The sequence below is a fragment of the Budorcas taxicolor genome, chromosome 6 (assembly GCF_023091745.1).
Source record: "Budorcas taxicolor isolate Tak-1 chromosome 6, Takin1.1, whole genome shotgun sequence".
NCBI lineage: Eukaryota > Metazoa > Chordata > Mammalia > Artiodactyla > Bovidae > Budorcas > Budorcas taxicolor.
This window is the reverse complement of record NC_068915.1, coordinates 85,393,852-85,410,696: the sequence shown is the minus strand read 5'-3', so window position 1 is coordinate 85,410,696 and position 16,845 is coordinate 85,393,852. Positions and strand designations below refer to the sequence as shown.

General features: G+C 36.3%; 1 pseudogene; it reads left to right on the top strand.

Annotated features, from left to right (window-relative positions):
• The first annotated feature begins 520 nt into the window (after nucleotides 1-520).
• Nucleotides 521-16,845, top strand: part of LOC128049540 (sulfotransferase 1 family member D1-like) — a 31,326-nt pseudogene continuing 15,001 nt past the window's right edge.

Below are 16,845 nucleotides of genomic sequence, written 5' to 3'. Positions count from 1 at the left end.
CTAGAAAATCATTTCAAGAGCTTCCAGTCTATGTTTTCTTTTATGAGGCTTATGGCTTTAGGTCTTATATTAGAGTCTTCAATCCATCTTAAGTTTTGTGTATGGTGTAAGATAATGGTACCATTTCATTCTTTTGCCTATAGCTTTTCAGTTTTCCCAACATTATTTCATAAAGAGATTCTCCTTTCCCTACTGTATATTCTTGGCTCTTCCATTGTAAATTAGTTGACTGTGCAATGCATTGGTGAAGCACTGTGGTTAAGACATTTCTCCTGACTTTTAAGTTCAGTAGCTTTATTATTTAACATAAGCACATAAATGAATTGTGTGATACCTCTTTAGTTTTTATAATACCTTCTTATGCCACTGATTCATAATGCGGAGTACTGTGACTAGCCTACTTGATCTAGAGTAGTGAAATATCACTTTATTTAATATGATATTAATTTGTTTCTTAATTTGATTGATGTGGTTAAAACAAAGACCTACTCCTCTTTGCTTAAAATCTAGTCTTTCAAAAATGGTCAATAAGCTGGATATATTCAGGAGGGAGTTGGTGGATGTTCAGGGCATCCCTCTTTTTGGAGCACTGTTGAGGAATAGTCCCAGGTGGAATCATTTGAAAGTCGACCAGATGACCTTCTGATCGTCACCTATCCCAAATCTGGTAAGATCTTTTCATTTATTTGTACTAGCTGACTGGTTATTGATCCACATATGTAAGCCCAATGATCGGCAGATCACTTGACAAGGGAATATCTGGAGCAGTTGTGGGACAGTTTTGTTACACAAAGTCACTTCTTATTTTGAAAGATCTGCAACTGAATGGTGGTTATATCTGAGAGGAAATTAATGATATTGGAATTTCTTTTTATAGTCAAGCAAAAACAAACTACATAGATAAAGAATTTAAGAACATTAGAATACATATGCACACATAAACTTTCTATACAAGTTATGTTTAAATATTTTGCTTATTTTAATATTCAAACATATTTTGTAAAACAGTGTTTTGCTATTTCAAACGTATTTATTTTGTGAATATGTTTAGAAGTATTTTGACCTGAGACCAAACTAGGGAGGAGGTATTGAAGATACTGGCAACCCCCTACAAAAGGTCCCTTGCATGCACTGATGCACTTAGTGCCCCTGACCTTGCAAGAGTCCAATAAGAACTGGACTTGGAACAATAGACTGGTTTCAAATTGGGAAAGGAGTACATCAGGGCTGTATATTGTCACCCTGCTTATTTAATTATATGCAGAATACCTCATGAGAAACGCTGGGCTGGGTGAAGCACAAGCTGGAATCAAGATTGCCGGGAGAAATATCAATAACTTCAGATACACAGATGACACCATCTTTAAGGCAGAAAGTGAAGGAGAACAAAGAGCCTCTTGATGAAAGTGAAAGAGGAGAGTGAAAAAGTTGGCTTAAACCTCAACATTCAGAAAACTAAGATCATGGCATCGGGTCCCATCACTTCATGGCAAATATATGGGGAAACAACAGAAAAAATGACTTTAATTTTTGGGGCTCCAAAATCACTGCAGATGGTGACTGCAGCCATGAAACTTAAAGACACTTGCTCCTTGGAAGAAATGCTATGACCAACCTAAACAGCATATTAAAAATCAGAGATATTACTCTGCCAACAAAGGTCCATCTAGTCAAAGCTATGGTTCTCCAGTAGTCATGTATGGATGTGAGAGTTGGACTATAAAGAAAGCTGAGCACCAAAGAATTGATGCTTTTGAACTGTTGTGTTGGAGAGACTCTTGAGAGTCCCTTGGACTGCAAGGAGATCCAACCAGACCATCCTAAAGGAGATCAGTCCTGAATATTCATTGGAAGGACTGATCCTGTAGCTGAAACTCCAATACTTTGGCCACCTGATGTGAAGAACTAACTCATTGGAAAGGACCTTGATGCTGGGAAAGATTGAAGATGGGAGGAGCAGGTGACGACAAAGAATGAGATGGTTGAATGGCATCTCTGCCTTGATGGCCATGAGTTTGAGCAAACTCTGGGAGAAAGTGAAGGACAGGGAAGCCTGGCCTGCTGCAGTCCATGAAGTCACAAAGAGTCTGACACGACCGAGAGACTGAACTGAACTGAATTTAGAACTATTTTGCTTTAAGCAAATTACTTTCTGACTTTAGTACACAATTTCAGGAAGGAGAGTTTAATATAAAAATAAAAATCAATAATTTTTTTTACTTCCCTAGTGGTTCAGTGGTTAAGAATCTCCCTGCCAATGCAGGGGACATGAGTTCCATCCCTGGTTCTGAAAGATTACATGGGCAATGGGGCAACTAAGCTCATGATCCACAATTACTGAGCCTGCAGTCTAGAGCTATGTGCTGCAACTACTGAGCCTGCATTCTGCAACTACTGAAACCTACATACCTAGGGCCTGTGCTCTGCAACAAGAGAAGCCACTGCAGTGAGAAGCCCATGCCCCACGACAAAGAGTGGCCCCCACAACAAAGACCCAAGATAGCTAAAAATAAAGGAAACAATTTTTAAAAAAGAATCAATAACTTGTATTTCTCAAAAACATATATGACTGAATCACTTTGTTGTATACATGAAACTAACACAATATTTTAAATCAACCATACTTCAATAAAAAAATGTGTATTCCTTCAGATCTTTTTATGATAGCTTTCCACTTTACCCAGTAATAGATATATAGAAAGGTATCAGAGAGATGAGGCTCTCTCTTGCCTTTTATCCAGTTAATTTACTTGCACTCATAATCAACAAACTGTCCTAATTACAGAACTCTCTAAAGTCAATTTTCCTTTATATTCCTGCTTCATTTCTTAAAAGAATTGAGGAAAATAAATTTTTAATAAGTTTATTGACTACTGATCTTTTTTCTAGGTTATAAATATTAAAACTACCTCAAAGCAATATGTTACAAGTCCTAGGAGGAAAGCCCTGCAAAGCTTGGGTGATTCTGCTGCTGCTGCTGCTAAGTCACTTCAGTCGTGTCCGACTCTGTGCGACCCAATGGATGGCAGCCCATCAGGCTTCACCATCCCTGGGATTCTCCAGGCAAGAACACTGGAGCGGGTTGCCATTTCCTTCTCCAATGCATTGCATAGGAATATAGGGTTCCTTATTTTTAATTTTTATTGGAGTGCAGTTGATTTACAATGTTGTGTTAGTCTTGGGTATATAGCAGGGTGAATCAATTATACATATATTCACTATTTTTTTTTTAGATTCTTCTTCCTTATAGATCATTATAGAGTATTGAGTAGAGTTCCCTGTGCTATATGGTAGGTCTTTATTAGGTATCACTATTATATATAATGGAGAAGGCAATGGCACCCCACTCCAGTACTCTTGCTTGGAAAATCCCATGGATGGGGGAGTCTGGTAGGCTGCAGTCCATGGGGTGGCTAAGAGTCAGACACGACTGAGAGGCTTCACTTTCACTTTTCACTTTCATGCATTGGAGAAGGAAATGGCAACCCACTCCAGTGTTCTTGCCTGGAGAATCCCAGGGACAGGGGAGCCTTTTGGGCTGCCGTCTATGGGGTTGCACAGAGTCAGATAAGACTGAAGCGACTTAGCAGCAGCATTCTATATTATATATATATATATATATATATATATATATATATATATATATAATACTGTGCATATATATATATATATATATATAAAATACTGTGCATATATCAATCCCAATAACTCAATTTATCCTTCACTCCCCCTTTTCCCCCTAGTAACCATGTTTGCTTTCTACATCTGTGACCCTATTTCTGTTTTGTAAATAAGCTCATTTTTACTGCTTTTGTTGTTGTTGTTGTTATTGTTTAGCTTCCACATATAAGTGATAACATATGGTATCTGTCTTTGTCTGACTTAACTCAGTATATCAGTCTCTAGGTCTATTCATGTTGCTGTAAATTGAATTATTTTTGTTTTTTATGGTTAGCCCATAGTCCATTGGGTATATGTACTGCGCTTTCTTTATCCATTTCTCAGTTGATGGACATTTAGGTTCTTGTATATATGTACTACAGTAGGAATAGTCCATTGCATTAGATCACTAGTGCTCCCCAGGTGGTGCTAGTGGTAAAGAACCTGCCTACCAATGCAAGAGACATAAAAGATGTGGGTCTGATCCCTGGTCAGGAAGATCCCCTGGAGGAGGGCATGGCAATCCATTCCCGTATTCTTGCCTGGAGTATCCCGTGGACAGAAGAGCCTGGCAGGCTACACACAGAATCACAGAATTGGACATGACTAAAGCAACTAGCATGCACATATGTATGTGCCACACAGGCCAGTGGAATAGTAGTCCACTCTATATATGTGTTACGTCTTTATCCATTCTTCTGTTGATGGACATTTAGGTTGCTTTTATGTCCTAGCTATTGTAAACAGTGCTGCAATGAACATTAGCTGCATGTATCTGTTCAGATTATAATTTTCTCTGGATATACTGGACAAATATATATACTGCAGAAATATAAATCAATGGAATATGATAGAAAGCCCAGAGACACACCAACACACCTATGGTCACCTAATCTATGACCAAGGAAGCAAGAATATACAATGGAGAAAAGACAGTCTTTTCAATAAATGGTTCTGGGAAAACTGAAAAACTACATGTAAACAAATGAAATTAGAATACTTCTTAACACTTAACACCACACAATAACATAAACTCAAAATGGGTTAAAGATCTAAATGTGAGGCTGGATACTATAAAACTCTTTAAGGTAAATAGGCAGAATGCTCTCAGACATAAATTTTAGCAGGATCTTTTCTGAGTCATCTCCTAGAATAATGAAAATAAAAACAAAAATAAACAAATGAAACCTAATTAAACTGAAAAGCATTTGCACAGCAAAGGAAAATATAAACAAAATGAAAAGATAGCCTTCACAATGAGAGAAAATACAGTATTTACAAAAGAAACAACCAACAAGAGATTAATCTCCAAAATATGCAAACAGCTCATGCTGCTCAAAATCAAAAAAACAAACAACCTAACCATTTGTTAAGTTTTGTTTTTATTTCCATTACTCAAGTAGGTGTATCAAAAATGATCTTGCTGCAATTTATGTCTGAGAGTGTTCTAATTATGTTTTCCTTTAAGAGTTTTCAAGTATCCAGCCTTACATTTAGGTCTTCAATACATTTTTAATTTATTTTTGTATATCGTGTTAAGGGAGCTTCCCTGGTGGCTCAGTGGTTAAAAAAAAAAAAATCCACCTGTCAAGGAAGGAGACGCAGATTCAATCCCTGGGTCTGGAAGATCTCTTGGAGAAGGAAATGGCAACCCACTCCAATATTTTTGCCTGGGAAATCCCACGGAGAGAAGAACCTGGCAGGCTACAGTCCATCACAAAGAGCTGGGCATGACTTAGCAACTAAACAACAATAACAAACGGTATTTAGGAGCATTCTAAAGACAATTTTTGGAAGCTACCGTCATTCAAATAGTTCATCTATGAAAGTAACCCTTGAAGGTGAACTTTTTCTGGCATAGTAAGAGTTAAATGGCTTCACATAAATTAATCCAATGCTCTTTATTCCTGTTATTTTCTTTTTGGTTGGTTTCCCTTACAATCTATTGAGATTACATCTTAAAATTACTAATATTTTGGTGTCCTGTTGATTTTTTTATAAAAAGTTTCAAGTTAATGAACTCATTAATGGGCTAAACCATGTGCTATTTTTTTCAAATATTGTGGAAGGTAAACATTTACAGTTCAAACCATAAATTGGCATCTTTTTCAATCAGATTTCATTGACCACCATTCAAACCACTCACTAACAGGAAATACAATGTGCTATATTGTACTTTGGCATTTAGGTCTCTTTTTCTCCCCCTCATGAATCATCACTTAAGCCAAAACCAGTTGCTGTCATTTAGTTACTAAGTTGTGTCTGACTCTTTGCGACCCCCTGGAGCGTAGGCCAGCAGGCATCTCTGTCCATGGGATTTCCCAGGAAAGAATACTGCAGTGAGTTGCCACTTCCTTCTGCAGGGGATCTTTCTGATAGAAGGATCAAATCTGCATCTCCTGAAATATCAGGCAGATTCTTTACCACATGAGGGAAGCCCAAGCGGAAATGAGATCAAGCAACAAAATGTTCAAGGGTAATAATGATTTGCCTCATCTTTTTCTTAGTACTACAATTGTCTATGTAGAAGGATAGAGGAGAGAGACTCATGCTCATGATGTAGGGACAAGGAAGAGGAAGAGTTGTCCATAAGAAAGGACTGAATAGTAAGGAAGTCTAAAGTACTCTAATACCTGGAACCAATCCAAAGTTGCATCTACAGACAGATCATTCTTCAGAAATGCTGTGTGCACAGATCAGTTATTCAATTTGTATATTTAGTTTCTATCCATGATTATGCAATTTAGAGACTATTATTACACACTGGGTAAAGAGGAAGAGGATAGAAACAATTAATAAGGTATTTTTCTCCTAGGTACTATGATGTTTGTTTTGTTTGTTTAGCAGTGCCTCAATACCCTGAACATTGAGTGCCGTAGACAATTGGGTAGAGCATATTCTCATACACTTAGGTCCATTTCTCAAAAGACCAGTGAGGCACAGTCTCAGAAAGATCAGTGACTTGGTCTGCCCTGTCATTCAGAATCCATTGTCTTTTGTTGATGAATGACACATGGGTCTCCATGGATGCATCTACAATGTCTTCTTTGTTTCCCTGTTCACCATTCCACCAAATATTTAACATTTTTACCTGAAGTGCTCTTTTGACCCCAAAACTAATAATCTTTTTATTTTAATAGGAAATATACAAATTGCTGGTCAGATTCACTAAATGTGACTAATTCCCTCATCCATTTCATCCAGGAGGGTATGCTATTGCTACTTAAATTCTGTCTGCTTAAAAAGTCATGCTTATGTCCTTTGCCTGCCTTATTTTCATGGTTATTTTAATCAGATTTTAGACATATAGACACACATACATATGTACACAGTACATATGTATATGTTCAAGATAGATACTGATATCTCCTAAGAAAAGAGATACTGATATTTCCTATCTCCTAGAAAAAAAAGAATGCAAATGAAGAACACATTTTTAAAAATATATTACAGTGCTTTTCTACCTCTATTAACCCTCTCATATACTTTTTAAAAAAATTTTATTCTTACTTTATTTTACTTTACAATACTGTATTGGTTTTGCCGTACATTGACATGAATCCACCATGGGTGTACATGAGTTCCCAAACATGAACCCCCCTCCCACCTCCCTCCCCATATCATCTCTCTGGATTATCCCCATGCACCAACCCTCTCATATACTTTTTAACACAGAAGTTTTGAGTTTCTTTGATTCTCTTTTCCTCAGGAACAACCTGGATTAGTGAAATATTGGATTTGATCTATAACAATGGGAATGCGGATGAGTGCCATTCATGGAATTAATAATTCCAAGACTTACAAATGGTACTTTCTCTTAATGTTCCTTTTCTGCATAGGATTAAATCCCCGTTTTTGTGGTGCTTGAAAATGACACAGACAGAGCTTGTGCAGTTGAATCATAAGTGTCTACAATAAAAGAGTAAGAATTTGGCTATGCCAATACCCATATTATAGTCAACTTCCACCCAAAGATAATATCTACATATGAAGACATTTTAATGAGTTTTTTTTTTCCTGAATAGGACACACAGAAGCTTTCAACATTTAAATGATGTGTGATCATTATATGTAGAAAATTCAGTGTTTGATTCATTATAGAATCATGTCTACTATTATGCAGCTGATGTTCACAGACTCAAAGAAAATGATGATGGGAATATGTGGTTTTGTGTTATTAAAATATTTAAAATTAACCATGGATCTCATAGCTTAATTTGATTTTAAGATTTGAATATAAAAAAGCTGGAAAGAGATTTTGAAGTCCTGTAGTTCAATTTCCCCATACTGTAAATAAGAAAAAGAGGAAGATAAATGAAGGAAAAACTTGGACAATTTGCACTTGACTTACTGCCTCAGCAATCCTTTTTGTCTGAGGATTTATAGACACTTATAAAGATAATAAGCCCCATTATTTATAAATAAAAAATCCTAGCTTACCAGAATTTATCAGTTTTTACCTTATTGTGGATCTCAGAAGTATATGAGGACATGTAGTAATATATCCGTTTCAAGTCACATAACGGAGTTAATGTTTACAAAGTCTTAGGTTATATTTTAATTAACCTTTATGATTCCATATTTAAAATGTAGTTTAACTTTTATGCTTGCAGGTGTTGAGGACTTGAATAACATGCAGTCTCCTCGATTAGCGAAAACACACCTACCTGTCCAACTTCTCCCTTCTTCATTTTGGAAAAATAACTGCAAGGTAGCAAAATTTTAAAAAAGCAAACTTTATGTTGTGATTACTTTGACTAATTATGCAGAAATTAAGATGGGAAATTGCAATCCCTGGATAAATCATTGAAAAAAAAATAATTTCATCCATATATTCCAAGGATCAAAATAATACCACTGGACACAAGTGCTATAGATAGGATTTTTCTCAGTGCCCAAACACTGAGAATCACTCAGGCTTTCTCTTCTCTAAAATGCCTTCTTGTCTAAATCCCTTCACTCATTGTTTTTAAACAATGGATGTTTAAATAACTCAGAACTCCTTCATTAATTCAGTATAATTTTAATTTACCAATATGAACTTATATATAATTTATAATATAACCTGGATTAGTGAAATATTGGATTTGATCTATAACAATGGGAATGCGGAGAAATGTAAAGAGATACAATATACAAACGAGTGCCATTCATGGAATTAATAATCCAAAGACTTACAAATGGTAATTTCTCTTAATGTTCCTTTTCTGCATAGGATTAAATCCCCCTTGTTGTGGTGTTTCAAAATGATACAGACAGAGCTTGTGCTGTATAACATACAGCATGTTATAATTTATAACATTTCCCTGTTGGCTCAGTGATAAAAGATCCACCTGCCAAGTAGGAAAGGGAGGTTGGATCCCTGGGTTGAGAAAATCTCCTGGAGAAGGAAATGGCAACCCACTCCAGTATTTTTGCAGGGGAAATCCCATGGAGAGAGGAGCCTAGTGGGTTGCAATCCATGGGGTGGCAAAAGAACTGGACATAACTTAGTGAATAAGCAACAGCAAAATATTACATTGCAGGTTTAGCTAAGTACTATATTATGGACTTCACTTGTTGCTCAATAGTAAAGAATCTGCCTGCCAATATGAGACACTGGTTCAATCCCTGGGTCAGGAAGATCTGCTGGTGAAGGAAATGGCAACTCACTCCAGTATTCTTGCCTGGGAAATCCAGTGGACAAAAAAGCCTAGGGTGCTACAGTCTATGGGGTTGCAAAAGAGTTGGACATGACTTACAACAATGGACTTGTAACAACAACAATGGATTTGTTTCAAACTACCTTTTTAATAAGCATTTTAATTCATGTAATGTTTAAAGTCAAAGTACATAAATACTAAGGATATGGATTGATGAGTTTTCACAAAGTGAGCATACCCTCGAAATTAGACCCCACAACAAGAAATTGATCAAGAAATTGAATGAGGAATAGAGCCCGATAAAGCTCTGTTCCTGTGCACTTCCAGACAGGAACCCCCATTTGCAGAGATAATCACTATTTGTGAATGTTTTCATCGTAAGGTGATTTGCCTCTTTTTCCTGTAAAGTAATTCTCTTGAATGTTTAGCTAATTTCATTTAATGTAATATCTGTGGGATCAATTCTTACCATGCTTGCTATTTTGCTTTTGTCTGGGTTTCTTAATATAGACCTGTTTACGTCATAAATTATGGCATCATGAGCAAAAGTAGCTCATTAGAGATGCAAATTCTCAGGCCCAAATCCAGCCTACTGAGTCAGAAATTATGGGCTTGGAGTCCAGCAATCTGAGTTTTAATTAGACCTTCAAGCATATTTGGTTCATATTAACATTTGAAAACCATTGATGTTAGGCATTCCAATACGTGCATGTGAATATTTCACAAATTACTTATTCATGGTATAATTGATGGACAGTTGGGTTAGTGTTTATTGTCAGTAATAAAAGTAGTTCTGCAGTACACATTCTTATGCAAGTATTAAATAGCACATATATGTTTATATTTCCCTTAGTTACACATCTTGGGATAGAACTGCATCTTAAAGTGTGCATTTGTCCAGCTTTAGAAAAAATTTTCCAATTTCTTTTCAAAGCATATGCACCAGTGTACACTTTGATCAGTAGTATATGAATCAAAGTTCTCCATGTCCTCATAAATCCAAAATATAGCTAAAAATACTGGCACATGGTGGCAAATTGGTGGCATCTCATTGTGGTTTTACTTTATATTTTCCTAATGATTAATTGTTTCAAGCAAGTTTACATAGCTTGCTGCTGCTAAGTCGCTTCAGTTGTGTCTGACTCTGTGCGACCCCATAGACGGCAGCCCACCTGGCTCCCCCATCCCCGGGATTCTCCAGGCAAGAACACTGGAGTGGGTTGCCATTTCCTTCTCCAATGCATGAAAGTAAAAAGTGAAAGTGAAGTCGCTCAGTCGTGTCCGACTGTCAGCGACCCCATGGACTACAGCCTACCAGACTCCTCCATCCATGGGATTTTCCAAGCAAGAGTACTGGAGTGAGGTGCCATTGCCTTAGATGGCACCTTTTCTGAGGTATGTGTACAAATCCTTTGCCTTTTTCTATAGAGGCTTCTTTCTTTTTAATTATTAAGCTAGAAGTTCTCCATATAGTCTTGATACAAGTCTTTTCATAAGATAATTTAATTTCTTTATATCTTACTCTGTTTTATTTTTTTTTTCCTTTTTAACTTTCTCAGCAATATCTTTTAAAGAAGTTTTTAATTTTGGCGATGGGGGATATATCAGTTTTTTTCTTTGTGATTGGAACTTTCTGTAATTGTTTAAAATGCCATCCCCCCAATCATGAATATATTCTCCCTTCTGTTTGCCTCTAGAGGCTTTATTGCTTCAATTACCACTTTTATATCAAAATATCTGTTTAATACCTATAACCTAAGTAGTAATGTTCTTTTTAAAAAATTGATATAATAATTTTCTTTCTCTATGACCGCATTATGCAAAGGTTTAAAAAGTCAGGGACCTCTGCCCCATAAAGCATATAGTCTTATGCTGCTACTGCTAAGTCGCTTCAGTCGTGTCTGACTCTGTGCGACCCCATAGACAGCAGCCCACAAGGTTTCTCTGTCCCTGAGATTCTCCAGGCAAGAATACTGGAGTGGGTTGCCATTTCCTTCTCCAATGCACACATGCATGCTAAGTCACTTCAGTCATATCCGACTATATCATACTCAAAAATAGAATAAAACATCCAGTTACTTAATGCATTATGAGCAGGTTTATATCCTTCTTATGGCTTTGCTAAACAGCAGGTAAGATGTACAGACATCAAGCAAAAATATTTAGCGACTTCCTATTACTATCTAAATATATTTGCAATTATATATTAATATATTTGTGGTATGTGCTATATTGTAATATATTTGCAATTATTTCTATTTCAATTTTTAAATAGGTCACAAATAATCTAATATTGCTAAAAGAATAAATACATACTGAAAAAAATATTCTTCAATAACCAACATATATAGCCTTTTAGAATACATCAAATACTGTGGAGAAGACAGATAAAATATTCATATATATATACATATATATGTATATATATGAAAAAATAATTACATCTCAGCAAAGTAAGTGTCAGTACATGAAGTAAAGATTCTCTGGGGCAAAGTAGTCTCTCTCTCTGGCTATGCTGCACAACCTCCAGCAACTTAGTTCCCAAACCAGGGATAGAACCCCATGTCCCCTGCAGTGGAAGCACAGGGTCCTAACCACTGGACTACAAGGGAAGTCCTGAAAGAAATCTCATAAATGAAGGAAAATTTTGATCAACATCTTAAAGAAAAAGTAGGAGATTTTCAGATTAACAAGATCAGTTTAGAAAAAGAAAACTATATGTCCATAGCCTAACACATGAAACAGCAAGGCATGACGCAAATTCCACAAATGGTTTAATGTGGTTGGAAAATGAATCTGGAAAGCTAGGCAGTCACCAGACCTGCAGATCTGAGAAAGGTGTTTACAGCATGTCTTTATCACCGCATCTTTAATAGAATGAGCAAAACAGCTGTTGTTTTTCAGCTGTAGTTTTTCTTTTGAAAAATTGATTGATTATACTTTCACTTATATTATCCAAAATGTCTTTGGATGTGTGTTTGTGTCTACCTTTGTTTTTTATTCAAAATCTAATTAAAACAAATGTGATAAGGAAGTAAGGATATGGTTTATCATCTTAAATCTAGAAGTAAAAACTCACAGAATCTCCCAGAAATACCTTGGTGTTAGGAGAACTGGGGAATATCTCTGAGTGCCTTTTATCTACATTTCTATCTCACAGACTTCATTAAGGTGGTGATGATAAGAAAGCAGTTGATTCATCACCATGGTCTCAGTATTGAAACAGAAAGCAATTGAGAATGTTTGCAAAGTTTAGTATTTTCTCAAGAAATTATATCAGCAACAGAGTCCAAACTCTAAACTTTTGAAAAGTCCCTTTCCACTCATGTCACTTTTTTCCCCTTTCTAAGCCTGTCCAGAATATGAGAACTACCAGTGGTATGGGATTATAAAATTTCTCATTTCCTTTCTCCATCAGTTGGAAAAGAAGAAGAAAGCTCAGATTCTATTTAGATGAAAGGAGATTTCTTCCTGAAATACATTTTTACTTAGAAATATATTTACTTTATAAGTGGCTAGGGCTTCATTGTTTTCAGGTGGGCTTTCTGGGGATAAGTAGTATTTATAAGTAGTATTTTCAGGGGATGAGTAGACTTAATGGACTTCATAGGATTTGCCAGCAAGGCATAGCGATATCACTTTTGGTGGGAAATGTGTTCAAAATGTCTGCCTTCAAACATAATTGACATCTTAATACATAAATTTTACTCCCATGTCAATCATTATAAACAGCAATGATCATTATGCACATTGATTAAATGTATCCAAATAATAGTTTCTTTTCAATAAAAGGTAAGGTGTTTTCTCAGCTTTATAAGTTTGCTTTTTCCTTTCGTTATTAGTTTTAAAAAGTTATACAGAGAAATAGTTTAAATTTAGGAGCAAGTTTAGTTCATTCTTAAAATACAATATTTACTGTAATTCTTATTATACTTGGTTTTCCATGTGTTAAGAGATGTTCTTCTTTTGAAAGACTAAAGACAAATCAGGGATGTGAGATATGAGAAGTTTTTGTGTTATATATAGTCATGAATATACTATATCAGGATATAAATATTAAGCTTAGGTTATGATTAAAAAAAGGAAAATAAACATTCTGCCAGGGTAAGCAAAAAAATACAAACAATTAAAGAATATAATGAAATGATGATTTTCCCTATCTCTCCACAGATGGTCTATGTGGCACAGAATGCTAAAGATGTAGCCGTGTCTTACTATTATTTATACCAGATGGCAAAAATACATCCAGATCCTGGTACCTGGGAGGAATTCCTAGATAAATTCATGGCTGGAAAGGATGAGTCTAAATCTTATTTTAATGATAGAGTTCCAATGTGAAAAATCTTTTTACAAGGAGATACAAAGTTTAAATACAAATATTGTATTTATTATAAACCTAATATATACCCAACATTCTACTAGTGTATGAGGAAGATAGACAAAGCAAAAGATATAAAACAAATAGTCTCTTCCCTTTAAAGACTTTTGGGGAATATGAGGCTTACAGAGTCTTCAATCCTGAGTCTCTGTTTTGTTACTGCTTAGTGACCACTGATAAGCACTTTCTTACCTTCCCTCCCCTTGTATTGTTTTGATTTTGTACATATCTTTTGGACTTTCTTTTCTCTACCATTTCCTTCATTTTTATTATATAAACTGGAAATCCTTGAGTGAAAATTTTATATTCAAATCTTTGTTCTTCTACAGAGCCTCTTTTAGGAATCATATTCATGCCTGTGGTAGTAAATGTATGCTTCTTCCACATCCCATTCTTAACCTCTCAATCCCTTTCTCTCCCTCTCCCTCTCCTATGAACTTCAATACCACTTACCTTCTGTGCTACTTAGTATCTACCATCTTGCTCTTGTAATTTTAGTTTTATTTGTTTGTAGCTGTATTTTTTGTGCTAGGCCTGTCATAGCAAAGTACCACAGCCTGAATGGCTTAAACAACTCTTTTATTTTCTCAGTTCTGAAGGTTAGACGTCCAAGATAAAGGTGTACTCAGGGTTGATTTCTGAGGCTTTTCTTCTTATCTTGTAGGTGACCATCTTCTCCCTATGTCTTCATATGGTCTCATTGTACATGTTTGTTGTAATTTCCTGATGACCTCTGAACCTCCTTTAGGATCATTCTTGAAAAAAGAAGCATGCTTGCAGCCACATGCTCTCTATTGGTCTATTTCTTGCCTGTAGAGACCTAGAAGTCTAACAGTCTTCTCACATTTCATCCTGCCACTGTCCCTTCAGTGCAAACTGGCAGTGTTTTCACTGAGATAACTAATTGCATCTTTAAGTCACACACTGAACCTCTTTGATGAATGCTGCCAGTCACATCCTTGGTGTTTTTTCCAGAGCATGCTTTCTCAGATATTTTTGCAATATGGATAAGCTGAGAATTTTCTAAATCTTCAATTTCTAGTTCCTTTTTGCCTAATAACTACTTCTTCAGTCTGTTTCCAAAATCAGTTATAGTCCAAAGTACTAGTGATCAGGACTTCAACCTAAGAATTTTAGGGGACACAATTCATCATGTAACAGAAGTATTTCATCCTTTCTAAGATTGTAAGTTGGGTGAGAACAGGAGTTATTTGATATATTTCTCTTATCCTACCACCCCTCATCCCTGAACTAATAAGTAATCATCCTGATGTGTGATGATGACTGGGAATAATGTTGAACAATTCTTTACTTCATGTAAATACTTTAATTATGTGATCATTTTATGTCTCAATTTAGTGGCTTTTGGTTCTTGGTATGACCATGTTAAGGGCTGGTGGGAGAAGAAAAAAGATTATCGCATACTTTATCTGTTCTATGAAGACATGAAAGAGGTATGAGCAAGCTACAACTTCTTCATTTTTAAGGAAACCTAGGATTCATCTTTGTATCATGCTTTCTTTTCTTTTTGATCTATAAATATGAGTAATCTGTGCGTGCTAAGTCACTTCAGTCTTTTCGGACTCTTTGCAATGAACTAGACCACTCGGGTATGACCTAAATCTAATCCCTTATGAGTATACAGTGGAAGTGACAAGCAGATTCAAAGGAGTAGATCTGATAGACAGAGTGCCTGAAGAACTATGGATGGAGGTTTGTGACATTGTACAGGAGGCAGTGATCAAGACCATCCCCCAAAAGAGAAATGAAAAAAGGCAAAATGGTTGTCTGAGGAGGTCTTACAAAAATAGCTGTGAAAAGAAGAGAAGTGAAAGGCAAAGGAGAAAAGGAAAGATATAGCCATTTGAATGCAGAGTTCCAAAGAATAGCAAGGAGAGATATTCTCATATTCGCCTTCTTCAGCGATCAGCGCAAAGAAATAGAGGAAAACAATAGAATGGGAAAGACTAGAGATCTCTTCAAGAAAATTAGAGATACTAAGGGAACATTTCATGCAAAGATGGGCTCGATAAAGGACAGAAATGGTATGGACCTAGCAGAAGCAGAAGATATTAAGAAGAGGTGGCAAGAATACACAGAAGAACTATACAAAAAAGATCTTCAGAACCAAGATAATCACAATGGTGTGATCACTCACCTAGAGCCAGACATCCTGGAATGTGAAGTCAAGTGGGCCTTAGAAAGCATCACTATGAACAAGGCTAGTGGAGGTGATAGAATTCCAGTTGAGCTATTTCAAATCCTGAAGGATGATGCTGTGAAAGAGCTGCACTCAATATGCCAGCAAATTTGGAAAACTCAGCAGTGGCCACAGGACTGGAAAAGGTCAGTCTTCGTCCTGATCCCAAAGAAAGGCAATGCAAAAGAATGCTCAAACTACAGCACAATTTCACTCATCTCACATGCTGGTAAAGTAATGCTCAAAATTCTCCAAGCCAGGTTTCAACAGTTCATGAACTGTGAACTTCCAGATGTTCAAGCTGGTTTTAGAAAAGGCAGAGGAACCAGAGATCAAATTGCCAACATCCTCTGGATCATCGAAAAAGCAACAGGGTTCCAGAAAAACATTGATTTCTGGTTTATTGACTATGCCAAACATTTGACTGTGTGGATCACAACAAACTGTGGAAAATTCTGAAAGAGATGGGAATATCAGACCACCAGACTTGCTTCCTGAGAAATCTGTGTGCAGGTCAAGAAGCAACAGTTAGAACTGGACATGGGACAACAGACTGGTTCCAAATAGGAAAAGGAGTACGTCAAGGCTGTATATTGTCACCCTGCTTATTTCACTTATATACAGAGTATGTCATATGAAATGCCAGGCTGGATGAAGCACAGCTGGAATCAAGATTGCCGGGAGAAATATCAATAACCTCAGATATGCAGATGACACCACCCTTATGGCAGAAAGTGAAGAAGAACTAAGGAGCCTCTTGATGAAAGAGGAGAGTGAAATGTTGGCTTAAAACTCAACATTCAGAAAACTAAGGTCATGGCATCTGGTCCCATCACTGCATGGCAAATAGATAGGGAAACAATGGACACAGTGAGAGACTATTTTCTTGGGCTCCAAAATCACTGCAGATGGTGACTGCAGCCATGAAATTGAAAGATTCTTGCTCCTTGGAAGAAAAGCTATGA